Source organism: Myotis yumanensis, unplaced genomic scaffold, assembly GCF_028538775.1.
Source record: "Myotis yumanensis isolate MYYU_CA2020_CCGP unplaced genomic scaffold, mMyoYum1.0.hap1 SCAF_14, whole genome shotgun sequence".
NCBI classification, from domain to species: domain Eukaryota; kingdom Metazoa; phylum Chordata; class Mammalia; order Chiroptera; family Vespertilionidae; genus Myotis; species Myotis yumanensis.
The window spans coordinates 5,537,387-5,561,311 of NW_027223765.1; the positions used below are offsets into that span (position 1 = coordinate 5,537,387).

Genomic DNA, 23,925 nt, shown 5'->3' on the forward strand with positions numbered 1-23,925 from the left:
CACCACACAGCCACGAACTGTTCTCACTGAAAACAAGTCAAGCTGAGATGACGGGCCACCACCCTCCCCCAGGAAGGAGTATCCACCCTTGCTGCCCGCCCCCGCACCCCCCCCCCCCCCCCCCCCCCCCCGCTGCAAAAACAGTCTAATTATTTTGGGAAAAAATGTGACTGACTTCAACCACACCTTTTTGGAAGATCCCCAGCAGTTTCCAAACTGGGGACAAGGGATGGAGGAGCCATGGCCTGTGAAAGAGGGATCTCTGGATTATACAGGCCCCGAGTGACCTATCTGCTCAACTCAAGGCTCATCCCAGTGCCTGCTTAGCAGTGGGTTTGGGGGACAAAGAGGCTGGAGTGAGTGGTGCTTTCTCCCTGTATGCTGATCTTCAGGGCTTTGGTCTCAGCTGCAACTGTGCAGCTGGCTACTAGATGATGTCTAACAGGATGTCTGATCCTAGAGGCCCGGGTGCTGTGTGGGCCTGACCAGTGTGACCTCATGTGTTTGTCCTTACCCTCCTCGTGTGTGTGGGCACGTACACACACACACACACACACACACACACACACACACAGTTTGTATTCCTGGGAGTGCCTCCTGCCACCACAGGAGGCTTGTTTGTGGTGCATTGTCACAAAAGAACGGATGCAGAGGGTCCTGTCAGGCCTTCCTCCAGAACTATCCTTTCTCCCAGGCCAGGATGCCCTACAAGGTATAGCTCTTCCCTCAGCCACATGGCAAGCGTCACTATGCTTGAGAAACCGTGGACACTGACTGGATATTGTGTAGAACTGTCATAGCTGGCATCCTTCCCCCTCCGGGATTGCTGTTTTATCCACTGGGCTCGCCGTTTCTGCAGAGTTACATCCTGCCCAGATCCTATCTGTCCTTCAGATAGGACTGGATAGAACTAGCAGCTCGATAAGCGATTCCTGAATAAAAACCATGGCTTGGGGCCTAACCGGTTTGGCTCAGTGGATAGAGTGTCAGCCTGCGGACTCAAAGGTCCCAGGTTCAATTCCAGTCAAGGGCATGTACCTTGGTTGCGGGCACATCCCCAGTAAGGGAGTGTGCAGGAGGCAGCTGATCGATGTTTCTAACTCTCTATCCCTCTCCCTTCCTCTCTGTAGAAAAATCAATAAAATATATTAAAAAAACAAACAAACCATGGCTTGGTGTCCTGTATCATATGGGAAGAAGATTCAAATATGGCAGCACCTTCCCCGTCTCTCCCTTGCTGGCATCTTTGTCTTTAGGGAAGCTGACACTCTGGTCCATCTTGCTCATGAGACTCCCCACCAGAGTTTGAATTTGAGTGGCAGGTTCCAGTCAGAGGAAGTCAGTCAAGGCTCCAGGGTTAGGGTTAGGGTTAGGGTTAGGGTTAGAGTTAGAGTTAGGATTAGGGCATTCCAAAAGCAGGGAGTTCCAGGAATGAGCCTGGCCAGGTAGGCCCAGGGCACCCCACTGCTCTCCAGTCAGTCATCCTGCCCTTCACAGATCCACCCCAATCCTGACCGGCCCTGCTGCACACCAGCCACCCTCACACACTGAGTTTTTCCTTCTTGACTCCCTTTCTCTGCCTTCCTCAGACTGGCATGATGAAAGTGCCTGTTCCCAGAGAGGTTGCACAAGGACCTAGAAGACCCACAGGCCACATAGAGTGGAGGCCAAACCTGGGATGGCGAGGAGGGACCTTCCAAATGGGTGGGCCTCTCAGTCTCTAGTCCAAACGCCAGATACCAATAGGAAGAATAAGGTCCAGGGAGCTGCCCAACAAAAGTCACAGAGTCTTGGTTCCACCATGGGGAACGGCCAAGTTCTAGAACCTGGGCTCTTTCCTCATATCCTTACCCCCCTTTTTAACTTTTTTATTTCAAAACTAGTGGCCCGGTGCATGAATTCATGCACATGGAAAGGAAATTAATTAGAAGAAATATTTTAATATTGCTTTTTGCCCTTTCTTTATAATAGAAGTGTCAACCAAATTCACAATTGACAATGACAGCTCAAAACACGCCTGTGATTGGCACCAGTGAGAGCTTTATATGTATAGATAAACTTGCTTAATTAGACCTGCTTTCTGATTTAGCTAAACTTTTCCAATCCAGTGAAGCACCCCAACTTCTCTTTCAGATAATTGTTAGCAACACAGCAGTAAATATCAACATGAAGCAGATTATTATTGTAGATCATGCAGAGAGAACAAAGGGTAAAATATTTAACTGGGGCTTGAAATTTTTAACTGTCCTACTTATGTTCTTTCTTTGGTCCAGGATCTAAAGCAGAATCTCACACTGCATTTGGTGGCTACATCTTCTTAATCTCTCCATTCCATGACAGTTCCTCAGTCTTGCTTCATCTCTCATCACCCAGACAGTTTTGAAGAGAGCTGTAGAGTGACCCTGAATTTTGGTCTGATGCCTCTTCATAATTAGATGGAGGACATGCACTCAGGCAGGCCCACCATGGAAGTGACATTGTGTCCTTCTCAGGGGGTCATATGGAGGTACACAATTTCAATGTCTCAGGAGTGATGAGGTTAACTTTGACCACTTGGCAAAGTGGTGCACGCCAGGATTTTCCACAGTGAAATTACTATTTATTCATTTGTAATTACTAAGCATCTTGTGGGGAGGTAATTGGAAACTACACAAATATCCTGCTCCTTAACATACTTTCGCCCACTAACTTTAGCATCTGTCGATGACACTTTCTGACAATTAGTACTGCAGTATTTGCCAAATGGTGATTCTCTATTTCCTTCATTCTTCCTACAATTATTAATTACTAGAGGCCCAGTGACCAAAAATTTGTGCACTTGGGGGGTGTCCCTCAGCCCGGTCTGTGCCCTCTTGCAGTCTGGGACCCCTCGGGGGATATCCACCTGCTGGCTTAGGCCTGCTCCCCGGGAGATCAGGCCTAAGCTGGCAGTCAGACATCCCTCTGGCAGCCTGGGAGCCCTCGGGGGATGTTCACTTGCCAATGGGGAGCAGGCCTAAGCTGCAGTCGGACATCCTTAGCGCTACTGAGGAGGCGGGAGAGTCTCCCACCACCACCACTGTGTTGGCAGCTGTCAGCCTGGCTTGTGGCTGAGCAGAGCTCCCGCTGTGGGAACGTACTGACCACCAGGGGGCATCGCCTGCATTGAGCATCTGCCCCCTGGTGGTCAGTGTGTGTTATAGTGACCAGTCATTCCCAGTCATTCTGCTGTTAGGGTCAATTTGCATATTATCCTTTTATTATATAGGATAATTTTACTCTAAGAAAAGGGTGACCTTTCTCCCTATTTATTTCTTTATTCATTTCTATCAGTATGGACTCATGGGTATCAATTTTATTCCATGAATGTCATTATTTATTTTTCTGTCCAACTGGTCTCATCCTCTTTGGAAATGTCAACCCATCTGTTTCCTGTGGACCTGAATTCCCAGCCAGGGCTCATCAAACACACCTACTCCTCGATATACAGGGCAGGTTGTTGTGGGGAGCTCAGAGCCTTTGCAACCACATTTCCTAGAACTCACTGAGGCATCTTCCCAGCAAGGGCTGGGCCTTTTTCCTATAACTGGGCAGGATCCAGTCAGGGGAAGTCAGTCAAGGTTTCAGGGTTAGTATTAGGGGCAGGGAGTTCCAGGAAGGGCTGAGCCTGACAGGTAGGCCCAGGTCACCCCACTGCTCTCCAGTCAGTCATCCTGCCCTCCACAGATCCACCCCAATCCTGACCAGCCCAGTAGCAGCACTGGCCAACCGTACACCCCGAGATTTTCCTTCACGACTCCCCTTCTCTGCCCTGCTGCAGAGATAACTGCCTAGGAGCCCAAGTGGCAGACAGCTGGGCAGCACATGTGCAAATTCTTTCATGCAGAGGAAGTGAGCTCCACCCAGGGGCAGTGCCAGCTGCTCTCTGTCAGTTCCAAGGGCAGCATCTGTCAATGACACTTTCTGACAGTAAGTACTGTGGTGTTTGCCAAATGGTGATTATCTATTTCCATCATTCTTTCTATACTCACTAGTGTGGGGAGCCGATATAGGGTTAAGACTTGGACTGACCTGTTAGCAAAATCACAAACAAGTCTTCTTCTGAGTCTTAAACAACCCAATCCGAGAGGTGGCCGCTGATTTACACGCGCTGTCATTTAAAAAATAAAAATGGGGGAATTTGCCAGAAGCTGGTCCATCCTTGCTGCTTGACACAGTCGTTGCAGGGAAGAAACATCTGCATAGCTTATGTTTCAAGGGACCTGGCGTTTATGACATATGTTTGCTCCCCTTCTTAGCGCTATGTGTTTTAAACAGGACCACCTCCCCGAGAAAGGTTGTGTCCCCAGGTTAGGGATTAACAGGACTAAGGAAGAGAATAAATCAGTAAATCCCCCTAGTGTTACAGAAATACCATGTACTACTTATGAAGAACTTAGACTAAGACTGTTGGCAATAAATTTGGGACTTGTTGGGCCCACATCCCCAGGGGTCTGCCCACCAGGGAAAGCACCAAAGCCTATACCCCTGGAGATCCACCGACACAGGGCAGTCCCAGGGAAGGCAAGCAGGGAGGGTGGGAGGACATAACCTTTACTGGGTAGGATAATCTCCTTCAGTCACTTCATTGTAGCCTATCAGTAGAGCAGTAACCTTGAAATAGCCCTTGTAATGGAACACAGAGATTAACCTAGACAACATTAAAATCAATAGAACTAGATAGAGACAGGAATTTTGGCAAAGGACAGATAAGAAACAAGGAACTGTAGAATGTTACCCAAAACATACCATGATTTAATTATAGAGACATGCTTATAGGATCAAATAGTATAAATACAGATGTAACAGGACAATAAAAAAAGAACCTTGCTATGCTGATCCACTGAACAGAGCCTCCATGTCATTCCTTCTTCACCAACTCCATCCACACCTTTGGGAAACCCTGGACCTGCTGGGGCTGGACCCCAACACACTAGTTGGAATTTTACTGTAAGAAAGCAGAGCCCTGGCCAGGTAGCTTGGATGGAGCAACGTTCCGTACATCAAAAGGTTGCAGATTCGTTATCAGGCCGGGGCACATACCTAGGTTGAGGATTCGATCCCTGGTTGGGCCGTGTTGGGAGGCAACCCATTGATCTCTCTTTCTCACATCAATGTTTCTTTCTCCCCTTACCCCTTTCTCCCCCTCTCAAGCTGAATTTGCAGCCAGGGCTCATCAAACACCTCTCTCTCTAAAATTAATAAACATGTCCAGCCAGTGTGGCTCAGTGGTTGAACTTCAACCTAAGAACCAGGAGGTCACGGTTCAATTCCCAGTCAGGGCATATGCCCGGGGTTTCGGGCACGATCCCTAGTGTGGGCCGTGGGGGGAGGCAGTCGATCAAGGATTCTCATCATTGATGTTTCTATCTCTCTCTCCCTCTCCCTTCTTCTCTGAAATCAATAAAAATACATTTTTAAAAATACAGGTAATTTCTTTTAATAAACATATCCTTGGTGAGGAGTTTTTAAAAAGCAGAGATAGCCCAGTGCACAGCAGCAAGAGAAGCTGGTCATGCAGGAGGGGGACTTGTCTTCTTTGCTGTCTACACTGTGCTCACCTCCTCCCATGACCACATCAACATTACAACTAAATTATAGAATAACCACCCTTGAGAGTCACCTGAAGAGTAGCTGAAAAGAGAACTCTTCTAACTACGGATATAAAGAAGAAGCCCCATGACACTGGTAGGAGGGTGGAGATGAGATGAACTGGTTCCACACCCAGGAGTGTCAATTAAGAATCAGGAGGGGTATCTGGGCTGCAGAGGTCGCCCCTGAGGAGTGAGCAGTCCCAGCTCCACACCGGGCTCCCCAGCCTGGACCACCAGTGCTGGGAAGAGAAGTCCCCACATCTGGCTGTAAAACCAGCAGGGAATCCATCCATGTGAGACGGAGGGCTGCTGGGGCCCCAGGCATCCTCTTAAAGGGCCCTCCCATGGACTTACTTCCTGAGGAATTCATTCAATCTGAGCTCCAGCGCTGGGCAGCAGCCCCGAAGGCACCAGGGACATGCAGGGAGGAACTGAACTGTCTGTCTTTAAGGCGAGGACTGGAGGGGAAGCGCTCTCTGCCAATTTATAACTTTGTTGAGCCATCCCCTCCCACAGAGTCTCCAGGATATGCAGGTACCAAATCTGTGTCTCCAGCAAACTCATCCAACTCTGTTGATTCCCTGAGAACCTGTCCCACCCAACTTGTGCACAGGCCCTAACCTCTCTCAGGCTTCAGCCCACACTGTGGCCTTCCCTAAAATCTCTGAAAGGTACACAAACCTTTCAGTATGCCCTGTGCATCTTGCTAAGCAGCCCCCAACCCTTTGCTTAGTGGCAGCTGGCCTTGGTTCGCAGCTGAGCCTCTCCTAGGCATCTCCAAGCCCAGCACAGGCAACTACCAGCCACAGATCAGTTTGTAGGTCTTACCAGGTGGCTTTGGACTGGGTACAGGCAGTAGGTGCCCTGGGCATGCACTGGAGACCTCCCAAAAGGCCCAGACCCAACACACCTAGTGACCAGCTTCAGACCACACCAGAGTACCACCTGATTAGCTCCACAAACAACACAGCAAAAGGGTGAACTCAGCAGGCACCAGAGCCCTGCAATAGTGAATCCCACTCCATGGGGTCAGCCCACACACAACAGCTCATCTGCTATAGTCATGGCAAGCAATCTGCTAGAGATAGAGTTCAAAAGACTGGTCATAAGGTTGCAATGAACTTAGGGGAAGAATAGGTAAACTTAGTGAGAACTTCAACAGGGCAGGAAACATAAAAATGGAGGTAGAAAATATAAAAAGAACCTGTTAGAAATAAAGAATACAATAACTGCCGAAACAGGTTTGGCTCAGTGGATAGAGCGTCGGCCTGTGGACTGAAAGCTCCCAGGTTTGATTCCGGTCAAGGGCATGTACTTGGGTTGCGGGCACATCCCCAGTGGGAGATGTGCAGGAGGCAGCTGATCGATGTTTCTCTCTCATCGATGTTTCTAACTCTCTATCTCTCTCCCTTCCTCTCTGTAAAAAATCAATAAAATATATTTTAAAAAAAAGAATACAATAACTGAAATTGAAAAATACATTAGAGGGAATCAACAGCAGGATAGATGAAGCAGAGGACTGAATCAGCAACTTGGAAGGCAAGGTAGTGGAGAGAACCCAATCAGAACAGCCAAAAAAAGAAAAGAATCAAACAACAAGAACAAAGTAGCATAGTTTAAGGGACCTCTGGGACAACATCAAGCATACCAACATTCACATCATAGGGGTACCAGAGGGAGGAGAGAGAGAGAGAGAACAAAGGATTGCAACCTATTTGAAAAAATAATGACTGAAAACTTGCCTAACCTTTTGAAAGAAATAGACTTACATGTCCAGGAAGCAGAGTCCCAAACAAGATGAGCCCAAAGAAGCCCACACCAAGACACATCATAATTAAAATTCCAAAGGTCAAAGACAAACAGAGAATCCTAAAAGCAGTGAGAGAAAAGCAGTTAATTACCTACAAAAGAGATCCCATAGGACTGTCAGCTGATTCCTCAACGGAAACGTTGAAGGCCAGCGGGATTGGCATGAGCTATTCAAAGTGATGAAAAAGAAGGACCTACAACCAAGATTCCTCTACCCAGCAAAGCTATCATTTAAAATTGAAGGAAAAATAAAGACTCCCTAGAAAGGCTCTGGCCAGGGTGGCTCAGTTGGTTGGAGCATTGTCCTGTGCACCAAAAGTTGTGGGTTCAATTCCCCAGTCAGGGTACATACCTAGGTTATGGGTTTGATCCAGGTCAGGGCGCATATGAGAGGCAACCAATACATGGATGTTTCTCGAGCTCTATCTCCTGCTTCCTCCCACTCAAAAAAAAAAAAAGTGCTCCCTAGGCAAGAAAATGCTAAAGGACTTCATCATCACCAAACCAGTATTACAAGAAATGTTAAAGGTTAAAGGAGCTTCTTTAGGAAGGAGAGAGAAAGGGGGAGGAGGAAGAAGAAGAAGAAGAAAAAGAAGATATAAATATGAATAAAAAGAAGATATAAATATGAATCAATGATTACTTTAAATGTAAATATATTACATGCTCCATACAAAAGAAATAGGGTAGCTGAATGAATAAGAAAACAAGACTCAAGTGTCCACTGACAGATGAGTGGATAAAGAAGGTGTGATAGAGGAGGAACCAAGATGGCGGCATAGGTAAACACGGGAGTTTGCTGCCTCAAACAACCACTTCAAAAATACAACTAAAAGACGGAATGGACATCATCCAGAACCACAGGAAGGCTGGCTGAGTGGAAATTCTACAACTAGAAGGAAAGAGAAAAGCATACCGAGACGCAGAAGTAAAATACTAAGGTGCAGAGTGCATGCGGAGCAGGCTGGCGACTGAGGGCGTGGTTGTCGTTTTCAATCGGGAGGGAGTCTCAGCCTCTGAGCTCCAGTTCCGGGCGAGTCTCTAGGGACACAGACTCATACAGGAGAAGCAGGACTCTCTGGCATCGGTCAGAACCCGAGGGCAGCTGTCTCTCTGAGGGGCTTGCAGCAATTACCAGGACACTGAGAAGCAGAGCCTCTGAGGGCAAGACTGAGAGCAGCCAAAACTGCTAGCCCCGCCCTGTTGATCCCGTGGGACCTGCCCCGCCCAAGCCCAGCTGGGAGGCTTTTGCTGGATAGCCGCAGGCAAAGGCTAGATTAGCACCTTCCTAGAGATCCAGGAGCCAGGAAGCCCAGAGGTCAGGGTGGAACCATAAAAGACACACTCAGGGGGCAGACTCAGTGAGTACCAAAGCCCCATTGAAGCAAGTCTTGCCCTAGAGGGGTGTCTCCAGCACAGAAGTTCTCCCACTGCAGACACAGCTGATTCTCACAGCCAATTGGCCTGGAGGTCAATTCCTCCCAGTGATAACTACAACAATCAAGGCTTAATGACAACAAGACTGTGCACAAAGCCCACAAGGGGGTGCACCAAGAGTGTCTACCTCAGGTAATTGGGACACTTGGCACGGAGAGGCACTCTATCAACACAGCGAAGCATAAAAAATGCCGAGACAAAAAAACAGGACACAAATGGTGGAGGTGGAGGAGAGCAAACTGCTGGATATAGAGTTCAGGGCCACACTTTTAAGGTCTTTAAAGAACTGTCTAGAAGCCGCCGATAAATTTAGTAAGGCCCTCGAAAAGACTGGTGAGACCGCCAATAAATGTAGTGAGATCTACAAGAAATCTAGTGAGACCCTCGATGTTGTGATAAAGAACCAACTAGAAATTAAGCATACACTGACTGAAATAAAGAATATTATACAGACTCCCAACAGCAGAGCAGAGGAGCGCAAGAATCAAGTCAAAGATTTGAAATACGAAGAAGCAAAAAACACCCACCTGGAAAAGCAAAATGAAAAAAGAATCCAAAAATACGAACACAGTGTAAGGAGCCTCTGGGACAGCTTCAAGCGTACCAAATTCCGAATTATAGGGGTGCCAGAAGAAGAGAGAGAGCAAGATATTGAAAACCTATTTGAAGAAATAATGACAGAAAACTTCCCCCACATGGTGAAAGAAATAGACTTCCAAGTCCAGGAAGTGCAGAGAACCCCAAACAAAAGGAATCCAAAGAGGACCACACCAAGACACATCATAATTAAAATGCCAAGAGCAAAAGACAAAGAGAGAATCCTAAAAGCAGTAAGAGAAAGAAAATCAGTTACCTACAAGGGAGTACCCATACGAATGTCAGCTGATTTCTCAACAGAAACTTTGCAGGCCAGAAGGGAGTGGCAAGAAATATTCAAAGTGATGAATACCAAGAACCTACAACCAAGACTACTTTATCCAGCAAAGCTATCATTCAGAAGTGAAGGTCAGATAAAGAGCTTCACAGATAAGAAAAAGCTAAAGGAGTTCATCACCACCAAACCAGTATTATATGAAATGCTGAAAGGTATCCTTTAAGAAGAGGAAGAAGAAGAAAAAGGTAAAGATACAAATTATGAACAACAAATACACATCTATCAACAAGTGAATCTAAAAATCAAGTGAATAAATAATCTGATGAACAGTATGAACTGGTGATTGTAATAGAATCAGGGACATAGAAAGGGAATGGACTGACTATTCTTGGGGGCAGGGAAGGGGTGTGGGGGGTGCGGGAAGAGATTGGACAATAATCGTGCACCTATGGATGAGGACAGTGGGTAGGGAGTGAGGGCGGAGGGTGGGGTGGGAACTGGGTGGAGGGGAGTTATGGTGGGAAAAAAGAGGAACCAATGTAATAATCTGAACAATAAAGATTTAATTAAAAAAAAAGAAACGAGGAAAAAAAAAGAAGGTGTGATACATACATACAATAGAATATTACCTGGTCATTAAAAAATAATAAAACTTTACCATTTGCAACATCATGGATGAACCTAGAGGGTATTTATGCTAAGTGAAATAAGTCAGACAGAGGAAGACAAATACCATATGGTATCATTTATATGTGGAATCTAAAAAACAAAATAAGTGAGCAAACAAAACAGAAACAAACTCATAGATACAAAAAACAAATTAATGGTTGCTGGGTGGGAGGGGTGTTGAGGGCTGGGTGAAAAAGGTGAAGGGATTGAAAGTACAAACTGGCAGTTATAAAATAGTCAGAGGGATGTAAAGTACAGCATAGGGAATATAGTCAATAATATTGTAATAACTATATACGGTATCAGGGGTACTAGACTCATGGGGGGATCATTTTGTAAGTTATACAAATGTCTAACCACTATGCTGTACACGTGAGACTAATATAATATTGAATGTAATTGAAAACCAAATTTTAAAAAGGAAAGATGTGCAAGGATTGTTTGCCCTGGAAAGGAATGGACCCAGCCTCTGAAGCCAGGCACCCAAGATGCACAGGACACAAGGTTGCTTCAACTTCAGAGTAGAGACTTTAACATCTTCACCACTCTGACATGCTCCTGACGCACACACATTTTTAACATGTTGCACACATGGACTATGACAGTGAAAAGTGGCATCACATTTTCAAAACACCTGCTTCTCTCTTCAGGCAGCACTGACTGAATTTGGGAAGCTTTGCCTGCAGCCTCATCCATCCTCTACTCCACAGCCCAGCTCCCCCCAGGAGCCCCCTGTCTCCCCCAGTTTTCTAGGCCTCCCTGATGCCCTGCTCTGAGCTTCCCACGTCTATATAGGAATTAGCTCAGGGGCAATTTGTCTCCCTACAAGAGCACAACTTCCTCCTGGTCAGAAGCCTTGTCCATCTGCACGGAGGAACTGGCACTACCCACAGGGAGCAAGGAGTAGTGGGCTCCCATAGCCGAGCCGGCACCCGACAAACTGGCTTTTTGATGGAACAGCCCCAGTTTGGCTCCCGTCTCATCCTAGATCTCACTCTATCTCTTTCTCTCCATTTCTATCTTCCTTGGGCAAAGGTCACCCCATCTGGGCTGAGCCCACAAGAGGGTCAGTGTGGTTCATCTCTAAGTTCTTAACACTGGAGTTTCTGAACCACAGACGTGCCCTCCGGTCCACAAGCTCTGCCAGTGCCCGTGTTTACTTGCTTTGAATAGCTGCTGTGCCAGAACCTCAGGCTCACTCTTCCCACCATGCTCCATTGACGGCACAACAGGAAGCAAATGTTGCTCACCTCACCTCTTCCATTTCCTCTTTCTGTCGCCCCCACCGGCTGGCCCCTCCAGCCACCCGACATGTGTTGTCTCTCCTTGTGTACATCTGCCCATATGTGCTCAGAGGGCGTTGGGGGGGGGGGGGGTGCTTTCTGCTAAAGTTGGGGGAGGTGGTTTTGCCTTGGTACAAACATATGTGTTCGAAATCAATTTATTTATTCATTTGTCAAAATATCTTCAACCACATTTTACATGTAAAAGTTCTTGTAGTCACTCTCCAGATGCCTCTCTGTGGGTCAGGCCACGCTGAAGTGATCACACCCATTTTGCAGACAGGGTTGTCAAGGCTCCGAGACGGGAAAGTCGCTTTCCCAGAAACACAGGTGACAGGAGCCTCCTGCACTTGCTGACTCCCCACCCGAGTGCTCTCTTGCCCACAGGTCCATGAATATTCTGTTTAATTCTTTGCTCCTTCTCTCTAGCCAGCCCCCTCCACCTCAGATCTAGTTAGCTATTCCAGGAAAAAACTGATTTCTTACTCATCTGAGGGGCCCTCCCAGCACAGTCCAGCCAGTACTTGACAAGCAGGAAGACACCCAACAACAGCTACTGAGTGAACACGTGCTTCTGTATAGAAGGTCTTCCCAGATCACCTTCTCTGACCAGAGACTTGTCCCAGTGCTTTTTGTACACAAAGACTCCACTTCCTGGGGCTGTTTCCCTGTCTGTAGAGCAGCGACAGAGGGCTGGACTTGATGATATCCAGTCTCCATCAAGTGACTGGAAACCAGGATGCCCAGCCAGCCAGACATCTGGGAAGGCAAACAGCAGCAGCTGGCCATCCCCTCAGGTACCCAGCAAAGAAGACAACATCGTGGAGGGCTTTGGAAGCTGCTGCTGTTAAAAACAAACAAACAAACAAACAAAAAACCAATTTAATCCTACAAGCAGTTAATTTAGGTTATTTTGTAAGATTAACTTGACCTTGGTCATACCTCTGAAACATCATGAGCAAAACTAGAGCTGTTTCCCAAGGTAGAAAGAGGTAACCATTGGTCAATGCCCTATCATTTAAGAAAATCCTAGTATTACAGCCAGTGACTGTGAAGAGGAAAGAGTCACTGCCTTCTCACTGTGTAAGCTGCTTTATAACAACACGCCCTGAGCTCCAGTCCATGCTTTGGCTTGTGTGCTCCCAGTTTGCAAACTGTCTTTCTGGTGTGTGCACAGTGATCTTGCACTCATTACTGCTCAGTGGCTCAATGGTTTCCCTCTGGCTATTTATGACTCTTTGGCAGTGTTCACAGCTGAGCCAGGGAGTGGGTGGAAGGCGTGGACAGGCTGAGCTTCCTGCTTGCTGCAGCCAATTTCATCCTTCAGATTATTTTCTTTTCAACACTTTCAAAGTCTTGGAAACTGAAACGCCTACTGCCAATCAACAGTCTAGAACTGGAAGCCTTGCCTGACACTCCCTTCACCTTCCCACCCCATCTGTCCATCCGGGAGGCCCTCCCCCAGTGTCTGTCCAGGGCCCAGGGTGCCTGACGCCTCCACTCCTACCCTCGACCCCCAGCCAGTTGGCTGACTGCACTCCCCTTCCAAATCTATGTTTCCCTCTCGTCACCAGACAATTTTGTAGTTTTATTAAGTTGCTTACTGCATTTGAGGGTATATCAAACATATACCCTCAAAGTGCCAGAACAGTATAACGAACTCCTCTGCATCCATCTTCCGCTTCAACAATATCAACTAGTGACCCATCTTTTTTGCCTACACTTCCATCCACCTACCCCTTCCTATATTATTTTGAAGCAAATACCAGGCATCATATCATGTGATCTGTACATATCTGAGTATGTGCCTTTAAATGATATTAACTTTGACCATGGTCACACCTAAAAAAGTTAACACTGATCCCTTAATATGATCAAATAGCCAGTCACTGGCCTCATCCATTTTTTCCTTAAGTTTGTTTGTTTGAATCAGCATCCAAATGAGGTCCACACACTGTGAGTGGTTGCTGTATTTTTTAAACCTTTAAAACTCTACAGGTTTCCTCTCACCTCCATCCTTTGCTTTTCCTCACAACTTACTGAAGAAGCTGGTTGGTCACCGTGAATGTAAAGTTCCCCACAGCCTGGGTGTGCTGAACGCATCCTCGGCGGGTTTAACACGCCTCTCTGCACTCTATTTCATGGAAGTTGGAAGTCTGATCAGATTCAGGTTTGATGCTTCATAGGTAGAGCTGTTCATGCACCCGGAGGCACAGACTGCCTGGTCGTTGCTCTTCTTGTGGAGGTGCGTGGGGTCGATGCCCAGATCCATTCACTCTTCGCCGGTTGTACAATGGTGGCTGGCTTACTTTTGACCACTTATGGTCTCCTCCTGCAGACTCTTGCTCACCACTGACCCAGCTCTTGCATCTTCCGCCTAACTACTGGCATTTCTTGACACTTGGCCACTAGGCTTCTGTCAAGGCCGCCAGGTACCAGATAGGGCTGGAGACAGCACAAATTCCACCTGAAACCTCCCAGTCAGGGGGCTGTTCTTGGGGGCTGCGATGCTCGCTCCGTGGCCATCACAGTGTGCATCCTGACTCCTCCAGAAACATTCAATAAAATAAATGTAGTTCAGTGTCAGCTGAGATCACAGAATGGGATGGGCTTCCCTCTGGCAGGGAATCACCTCGCTACAATTCTCCACCCACTCACAGCTCACCCCCCACAGCTGTCCCCTGACCCTGCAGCTCCAGGTGTGGGACTCAGCGCAGTCACTACTATGTCTCCTGAAAAGCACTCACATGACTCATTGGTGAGTGTGACAGATGTTCCTAAGGTTGGGGACAATGGTGGGGTTTCAGGTTGCCGTGTGCCTGGGCCCCTCTCATTCTTCCTCTGTCTGTCCTCGTCCTCTGCCTCTCCTCCCCGCCCACTCCCCTCATTACGGTGAAGGTCAGCTCAGTGACGTGGCTGCGATGTCAGACCATCTGCCCCAGGTCTCCCCCAGCAGCACAGAAGACCTGGCCGAGGCTCTGAAACACTGCCCTTCCCTGTCCGCCTTCCCACCCAGCTCCTCTGGATAGAAGGGAACAAGGTGGAGGTACAGATTTCTCCCCTTTACAACTACATTTTTGTGCCAATGGGTCCCTTGGGTGGTGTAGCAAAGCCCTGGATTCCATCTCAGGACAACGTTTTTAACCCATAAAACAAATTATGTTTAAAAACAAATTATAGCCCAGAATTGGAAATAACCCAAATGTCCTTCAGTGAGCAAATGATCGAACAAGTTGAGTACGTGCCTACATGGAACGTTACTCAAGAACAAAAGGAACAAACCGTTATCTACACAAGAATTTGGACAGCCCTCCAGGGAAGTATACAGAATGAAAAACAGCCAATCTCAAAAGGTTACATACTTTTGAAAGTATGTGGACCTCAAAAGGTCACAGATTCCATGTTTTGACATCCTTGTAACTACAAAATTATAGATATGGAGAACAGATTAGTAAATGGCAGGGCTGAGGGAGGGGAGGGGGAGTGTCTGGCTATAAAAGGGTGATTGCATGAGGGATCCTTGCGGTGATGGAACTGTCCTGGTGATCACACAAATCTACACGTGTGACAAAATCGTATCAAACTAAATACACACGCACATATGTACACCAATGAGTGCATAGCCAACCTGCAGATGCCCCATGGATTGTGCCCATGTGAGTTTCCTGATGTGGTGATGTGCTATGGTTTCACAAGATGATGCCATTGGGGGAAACCGGGGGAAAGTTACATAGGGAATCTTAAGGGAATTTTAAAAGAAAAAGTTTAAAATGTATTCTGAAATAGTTATTTTTAAACACCTTTATGTTATAGTAATACATGCATTCCATTATTAACACATGTAGAAGATCTAGTGACAGATCTTACAGCTACCCTGACAATAATGAGTGTGAATGATATTTCAAGATACCTTCGACAGGTCCTGCTAATACTGCTGTCTTTTGTTGCCTACATCCATAATCGAAGGAGATGCCAATTTTGCCAATGAAAATAAAAATGTAAACTTTCTTCCTATCCACACTCAGAGTTCCCTGAACTATATCATTGATCCCCAAGTTAAGAACCCTTGCCTTGTTTAAAATGGCAACTTTTGCCCGGCTGGTGTGGCTCAGTACTTGAGCATTGACCTATGAAACAGGAGGTCACAGTTTGATTCTGGTCAGCGCACATGCTGGGATTGCAGGCTCAATTTCTAGTAGGGAGCATGCAGGAGGCAGCCGATCAATGATTCTCTCTCAATCTCTCCCTCTCCCTTCCTCTCTGAAATCAATAAAAAAATATATTTCTAAAAAAAAATGTATACACACACACACTTAAAAAAATTAAATGGCAACTTCCCCTCCTCTGTTACACAAGCTATGATGAACACAAAAGGCAAAAAGTAGAGGGAACATCTGTGTAAGAGACAGTGGTCACACTGCACTGGTAATGGACCGGGGAAGGGGGTGCGGGGAGGCATTTTTTTGAAATGTTAATTGATGTTTCCCTGTATTGACCATCCCTCCACTCAAACAGCCTGACCTCAGGAATGCTTCTCAAATGCTATTTTGTTCTGAGTACAGGAGCTTGGTGCACTGGATTTATAAGCATGACTTTTTCTGCCTGGGAAAGCTCTAAGTTAAAGCAGTTGACGTATGTAAAGAGAAATGTTTGAGATGAAGCAGTCCAGCGTGTAAATATTTATGAGTACCCTCCCTGTCCAATCCCTAGATCCCATCATTTCCCAGTGTAGGAACAATAACAAAATGGGGTTCCTGTATAGAAAAGGCTGCCTGAACACTAGCAGATTGCTATCTTGTCCTATCTATTTTAACTTCCACGAAAATGGGCAACCCACAGTTTCCAGATCCCTCCTTCCTTCCCCTGCTCACCAGATCCGGCATCTTAGTGCACAATTGGAGGAAGGAGCGTGATAGAATAAAACATGCGAGGCATGCCCCAGGGTTTTCCTATTTATTAGCTTTTCGTTGTGTGCACCGCCTTTCTTCTGCCACTGGTAAGCGGGGGGGGGGGGGGGGGGGGGGGGGGGGGGGGGGGGGGGCAGAAGAGGGGGGAAGGACACTAGGAGCCATCCACTGGGTCTGAGTTAAGCTTTTTCTCTGGGTAGTATACAGCGACCCCTACTGGAAGGCAGATGCCATCACAGAAGAACTCCCAAAAATGCATTCTTCCCCAGGAAAAGACAGGCTCACATCTAAACTCAGACTAATGTTCTCATTTCATGGGAAAACTTTTTCAACATGTGTATAAGTTACAAACCACACATTCTTCCAACCTCCAAAGCTCTGGTGAGCTAGAAGCAACACTATGGCACTAAGCAAAATCAAATAAAACTTTGCAACAAGCAAGTTTTACACCGCCTAAAACCTTTCCAAAGATCAAGATGAACACTAATGCTGCAATTCCACAACCCACCAGATGTTGGAACTCAGGCCACATCAACATCATTTTGGCTGGTACTCCACTAGTGTCACTTCAACCATGAGCTTTCTTACTTGTCTGTTACTATCTCATTGTCAAGTACTCACGTCCTGGATTCCTTTGCAGCCCGGGCCATCCTAGACGACATACAACACACAGGTACCAGCAGGATACAGGGTCTATGACAAGTCATTTCAACCAAGAACCCAGATGGAAAGAGCCCTGAGATGTTCCCTTGAGCATCTCCATGACTCTGTGGGGCTCTAGACCATCCCTGGAAGATACAAGGTGACAAGCCACAATTACATAAATGCCAATAGCAAACAAGGTAAGTCAGGAGACAATTCACAGAGACCACCAAAGCCCTTGACCTCGGGTGATAACTTACCTTTGGAATGTCAGAGTAATCTCCTTTTCCAGACGCCTCAGGGCACAACCTCCCACCAAAGCACCAACCCCTCAATGTTATCCTGGTGCCCACATACCAGTGAGATGGGCCAGACCAGGGGTGGGCAAACTTTTTGACTCGAGGGCCACAATGGGTTCTTAAACTGGACCGGAGGGCCGGAACAAAAGCATGGATGGAGTGTTTGTGTGAACTAATATAAATTCAAAGTAAACATCATTACATAAAAGGGTACGGTCTTTTTTTTTTTTAGTTTTATTCATTTCAAACGGGCCGGATCCGGCCCGCGGGCCGTAGTTTGCCCACGGCTGGGCCAGACACATCCTGGAGCCCTCCTGTGGTCCCTCCCTGGCCCCGATCATGCACTGGTGGGGTCCCTCAGCCTGGCCTGCGCCCTCTCATAATTTGGGACCCCTCAGGGGATGTCGGAGAGTCAGATCCTGCAGGCCACTCCCCTTGGGAGGGCACCAAACACAGGGCTCACAAGTGCTGCTGTGGTGGTGTGAGCCTCTCCCAATCGGGACTGATTGGGCACGAGCCTGCGGAAGGCACAGTGGGGCTGGGATGAGCTGGAGTGGCAGGTAGGAGCTGCAGGCAGCATTGGACTGTGGGTTTTGGCCCGATCCCTGCAGGCCACCCTGAGGGACCCCACCTGTGCATGAATTCATGCACCAGGCCTCTAGTATCAATAAAGCTACAGAATTAAGTCCAATATTTTTTATGCAATTTCTTTTTTTAAAACTGTCCCCCAAAGTGTCACTCACATTAAGTATGTGTCAAACCATGACTTAGAGCTGCACTGTCCCATACAATAGCCACTAGCCATACATGGCCATTGAGCCCTTAAAATGTGACTAGTACGAATTGAGAAGTGCTGCGTTTTCAGCATCATGGCCCATGAAAGGACAGTGAGGAGACAGTAACCACAATGGTTTGAAAAAAGAAAGTTTAATATAAAGAATTAGTAACTATTTAAAGGGAACTACTATGAGGAAATAAAAAGCAAACTCTAAAGAATACCCTCTGACAGAGGGAAAGTACTCAAAGAAGGAAATAGCTTGGGATGGGAGGGAGCCCCTCCCTAAAGCTGGGACACAGGTCTCTTAGGGTTTGACTGCCACCACTGGATGACAGGGAAGTTCACTGGGTCGTCCGGGCCAGAGCTGGTACGCCGTCAGAAGCTGAGGCTGGCAGGCAGAATACTATGGGCCTTGCCTGGCAAGCAAGAGTCCCCTACAACTGGGGTTCTTAGTAGGCAGAGGCTATGGTTGGACACCACCTGCTCACATGGATGAAATGTGCCCTCTAGCACCCCCTACTGACAACAATTGAGCCTGCTGGCAATGAAAAAATGTTCTAATATCACAAGAAAAGTAATGAAGGGTGGATTTGGAATAAGGAGGCGTTAAGTGACAACTGGCACACCCCCTCTAAAGGTTGAAGGCTTGATATTGTGCTATCAGGGTTGTTGTTGTTTTTTTAGAGAAACATAAAAAACTTCCCCAAAAGAATTTTACCAACATACTTACTGAGGTTTTCCAACTTCTCCTGGGGGGCAATTAAGGATTCAGCCTTTTACTTTTTAGTCCTCATTTTCTCATAGATCTCTGACTCAGTGTGGCCATGATGAGGGTTTCCTTTATTCTTCCTTGAACATTTCAGGAAATTATGGTCCCAGGATCAATCTCTGGAGTTTTGGGTTCTTTCTGGTACACGAATCCTAAATTAAACAGAAGAAGGACCAAAATGTTTAAGATGAACTGACTCAGGGGAAGTTGTAGTTCCTTTCCTGACCCAGACAGGAACATCCGTGGAACATTTATCCGGTGTAAAGAGAACTAGAGAACATCTGATTTTGAGGGGTCTGAGAAGGAAGGGGTGCAAGAGAGGCCAGACAGTTAAACAGGTTTAGTTTACAATGCCTGTCTGAAGCAACAAAGACTTTTGGAAAAGAAAACCAGCCCAGGGGCAGAACTTAGATATGGCATCACCAGGCGTGGAAGGCGAGGGAGGAGGACACAAAAGGAAGACATTACGGGATCTCACCAGGTGGGCACTTACCAATTCATTCTATATTACATCTCTGCTCTTCTGGGAGTCTGGTTGCTCCATATCTTGACTATGCCAAATTGTTGGGGGAGGGGGATACAGACAAAATCTAAAAGCAACATTTTGGTAAGACTGGGGTGGCTCCATGGTTGAGCATCGACCTATGACCCAGGAGAGGTCACCAGGGAGGCACATGCCCAAGTAGCACAGTCTTGGTCCCCAGTGTGGGACGTGCAGAAGGCAGCCAATCAATGGTTCTCTCTCATCGTTGATGTTTCTATCTCCGTCTCCCTCTCCCTCCCTCTCTGAAATCAATAAAAATATTTTTAAAAAATAAAGGCAAGATTTTGCTTCTTGTAGGGACTGCATTGTAGAAGTAGAGGAGTGCTCATCAGCCAGAGGTCAGAGATCAACACCTCCAACCCTTTATATGTGGAAATTACACACTTCCTTTGATACATGGATACAACCTAAGTCTCCCTCCACGATGGCCTTGTGGTCATCAGAGGAGAGTCATTGAGACATTCAGTCCTCATCACATTCATCAGGGGAGAGATCTATAGACCTAGTTGTAAGTTAACAAACTTCAAAAAAGCTATTTAAAAGGGGTGCTACAAAGAAAACATTTAAAGCGGTCCCAGTATTTGTTTAATAAAATATTAAGAGATCTATGAAAGGGTCACAGAATTTGTTATTTCGGAGTTTACATTTAAAAAAAGGTGACCTAACCCCGGCTTTCTCTTGAGAATAGGGCCATGGAAGACAAACCTCTGCCCCCAAACTCCTCCTGCCTCTCCCTACGTTCCCTGGGGCACTTTACAGTTGAGGGACAACCCCTTCAAGTCTCTGCCATGCCCCATTCTGTGTCCCTTTTGCCTTAGTTGGTACAATGGGAAGAAGACTCACAGAGGAAAGCCTTGTTGGTAGAGGACAGAGTGCAAGGGGTTGGTAGCCAAGAGGCCCTTCTAATCCCAACTCTGAAATCAGCATGCTGTGGGAATAAGGGCAAGTCCCTTCTCCTCTCTGGGCCTCAGGGTCCCTAACTATCAAGTTGGAGCTATTTCAACTCCAGGTCCCTCTCAGAGAAGTCAGAGGATGAGAGAACTGACAAAACCAGAATTTGGGAAAAGGTGAAGAGAATGAGCCGCATAAGCCCTTGGCCTGATCTCCCGGTATTAACCCTGGGGAGGGTGACTCACGCTGGCCCACCCAGAACTGCCCATCACTCCTGGTCCACCACTCCCTTTTTCTCCCCTGACCTGGTAAGTCACGTAGGTGGATTGCCTTAGTCATCCACTCAATAGGGCTACTGCCTAGAGTACAAAGACCTGTTTGCACCTACTGAGCTAATCTTCCTGTTTGAAAACTCTAAAGTCTGACACACCTACGTGAACAGATGGGCAGCAATTTCCCTGTGCCTTGCCGCTACCAAAGCCCAGGTTTACAGCCTTCTCAATATGCACTCTGCATTGATCAAATAGTGTATTTTACATATTCCAAACTCTGTGGCCCTCTGACTGACTGTTATCTCTTTTACCCTTCTCTCCATCCAAAGCTCACCCACACTTCCACCCTGCTTAAGGGACAGACGGGCGATCTCCTCTGTCCCTTCTCTAGTTGGCCAGTATCAGATGGCTTGATGCTCCCCTCTCCTGGGAATGTTTTGCCCAATAGTATTCTGACTGGGACAAGAAAAAACAGCCAACCTGTTCTGTTGAGTGGCTGTACCATTTTACATTCACACCACTAATGTATGAACAATCACTTCTCCACATCTTTGCAGTGTTTGATAATGTCACTATTTTTAAAATATATTTTTGTTGATTTAAGAGAGGAAGGGAGAGGGAGAGAGAGATAGAAATATCAATGACGAGAGAAAATCACTGAATGGCTGACTCTTCCAAGTTCCATTCTGGGGATTGAGCCTGAAACCTGGGCATGTACCCTAACAGGGAATTGAACTGTGACCTCCTGGTTCATAGGTTGACACTCAACCACTGAGCCATGCCAGCCAGACCATTTGGATATTTATAACATCATTCAAGGGACCATACAAAATTATCAACTTAAATTCTCTCTCATCATTGATGTTTCTCTCTCTCCCTTCCTCTCTGAAATCAATAAAAATATTAAATAGAGAATAAAAATATTCTCTAGTTCTCTGTATTAAAAACTAGCATGCTATATTTGGTTAAACATTTAATTAACTCACCCCTAATGTCTTTTGGCAGGGCTGTTTGGATAGCTGCATGTGGTTCTGCTTGCTTCTGGCTTAAGATACTTGCAGGTAAGGGGAGGCCGTGGACAGCTCACTCACTACAGCCCAGGGATCACAAGGATTCCAGATCCCAGCTAAATGTAAGAGCAAATGAACAAAAGGTGGTCTTTTAAAGTTATTGGTAAACTGCCCTTAAGCAACAGCCCATCCAGTTTCTAGGGAATTTACAATCTGGACAATACACTTAACACCTCTCGTTGCCAGTGATTTCTCTCTGGTCAGCCACACTGTGCTAGGTAACAGGCTCGCTTTTAAATATATATCCTATATAATAAAAAGGCAATATGCAAATTGACCAAACAGCAGAACGACCAGAATGCCCATGGCCCCTCCCCCTGGCCAGCCTTGCCCCGAGTGGGCCCACCCACCCACCCACCCTGATCCGGGGCAGAGTCCTGGCCAACAAACCACCCGTGGGCCCTAGCCCTGGCCAGCTGGTCCCCGATGGCTCCCATCAGGCAGGCCGGCTGGACCCCACTACTGCACAAATTCGTGCACGGGGCCTCTAGTATATATATATTTCAGAGAGGAAGAGAGAGGGAGCAATAGAAACATCAATGATGAAAGAGAATCATTGATTGGCTGCTTCCTGCTTGTCCCCTACTGGGGATCGAGCCCACAGGGGCATGTGCCCTGACAGGGAATCGAACCATGACCTCCTGGTTCATAGGTCAATACTCAATCACTGAGCCACACCAGCCCAACACTAGCTCACTTTTTTAGTGGTTACTTAACACTCATTATTTAAAAAGCTTTCTTGGCCCTTATAAAGCAAAATGGCCGGACTCTGATGGCTAGCACTTGACTGCTGATTCAGAGTGAACTTGGGTCAGGCAGAAAAACCTTTCTTTTCTGGTTTCCCCACAACAGGGCAGGCAGGTTCCAGTCCTTAGGCAAAAGCATCAGCACAGAGGAGGAGTCCCTCAGGGCCACCATGTGGAGTGAAGTGACTCTTTGTATAATCCATTTTTCTCCCAGAGGTATTCAAGTGATTTTTCCACCCATTATTTTGTGCTTACTGTGACGGGATCAAATTCAGATGTCAGCCACCTTTATGAGCCTCGATTCATTAAGCCATCGAGACAAACAGATGGTGCTATGCACTCAGTATGAGGGCAAAGTGACTTGGAGAGCCCAGAGATCAGTCAATAAAAGCCTATTTGCAGTGCCATTGAGTACGGCAGGGCCTCCCAGAAGAGGCACTCATTCTGGGCAAATTAGCGGACTGTAAAAATAGCCCTAAGTCGTGGTTGGGAGAGACAGAGTGGGAGAAAGCAGAGAGGCAATCAGTATCCACGGCAGTGAGTGGAGCAGGGAGGGGGGTTCTTTACAGAAGTGTGTAAATAGTGGGAATCAAGAGACTCTATTGACATATATAGATAGATATTATCGATATTTACAGATATAGATATACATGTGATAGGCAATCAGTCATGAGCTGAGCAAGGACCACGGGCCAAGTACACAAACGCACGAGGGTCAAAAAGCCCCAGAATAGGGGCAAGGCTGGGAAAACAAAAACCTAGACCCTAGGGCAGCGGTCCTCAACCTGTGGGTCGCGACCCTTTGGGGGTCGAATGACCCTTTCACAGGGGTCGCCTAAGACCATCGGAAAACACATATATAATTACATATTGTTTTGTGATTAATCACTATGCTTTAATTATGTAAAATTTGTAACAATGAAAATACATCCTGCATATCAGGTATTTACATTAGGATTCATAACAGTAGCAACATTACAGTTATGAAGTAGCAGCGAAAATAATTTGATGGCTGGGGGTCACCACAACACGAGGAACTGTATTAAAGGGTCGCGGCATTAGGAAGGTTGAGAACCACTGCCCTAGGGGTAAAGCTTTCCTCCCCTAGCAAATGGCTGGTCCTGTGGTTTGGCCCCCCTGAGCTCTCACACCGCGGACCATGCGGCTCAGACAAAACCGACCTTGAGGCGGCCGGGCTCCGCACACCCGGCCCCGCCTGTCCCCCCGGGAACGGGCGAGAGTAACGGGAAGTGCCCTCAAGCCGGGAGTCGTAGGCCGCAGCACCGCGCAAACCCCACAAGGGAGCGCTCACCTATGACGAGA

The 23,925-nt window shown here is 46.9% G+C and overlaps 1 long non-coding RNA gene across 5 annotated transcripts; it reads right to left on the reverse strand.

Moving 5' to 3' along the window:
- Positions 1–11,830: 11,830 nt before the first annotated feature.
- On the reverse strand, positions 11,831–23,898 carry LOC138992641 (uncharacterized). Of its 5 annotated transcripts, XR_011468112.1 has the most exons (6): positions 23,784–23,898; positions 21,773–21,912; positions 19,041–19,231; positions 17,213–17,379; positions 13,695–14,230; positions 11,831–12,528 (listed from the first exon to the last, which is right to left on the reverse strand). It is a non-coding gene; the product is annotated as an uncharacterized lncRNA (long non-coding RNA). The 5 variants fall into 5 exon arrangements; XR_011468113.1 differs by lacking the exon at positions 21,773–21,912 and having other exon boundaries at positions 13,695–14,223; XR_011468115.1 differs by lacking the exon at positions 21,773–21,912 and having other exon boundaries at positions 11,831–12,525.
- Positions 23,899–23,925: the final 27 nt, after the last annotated feature.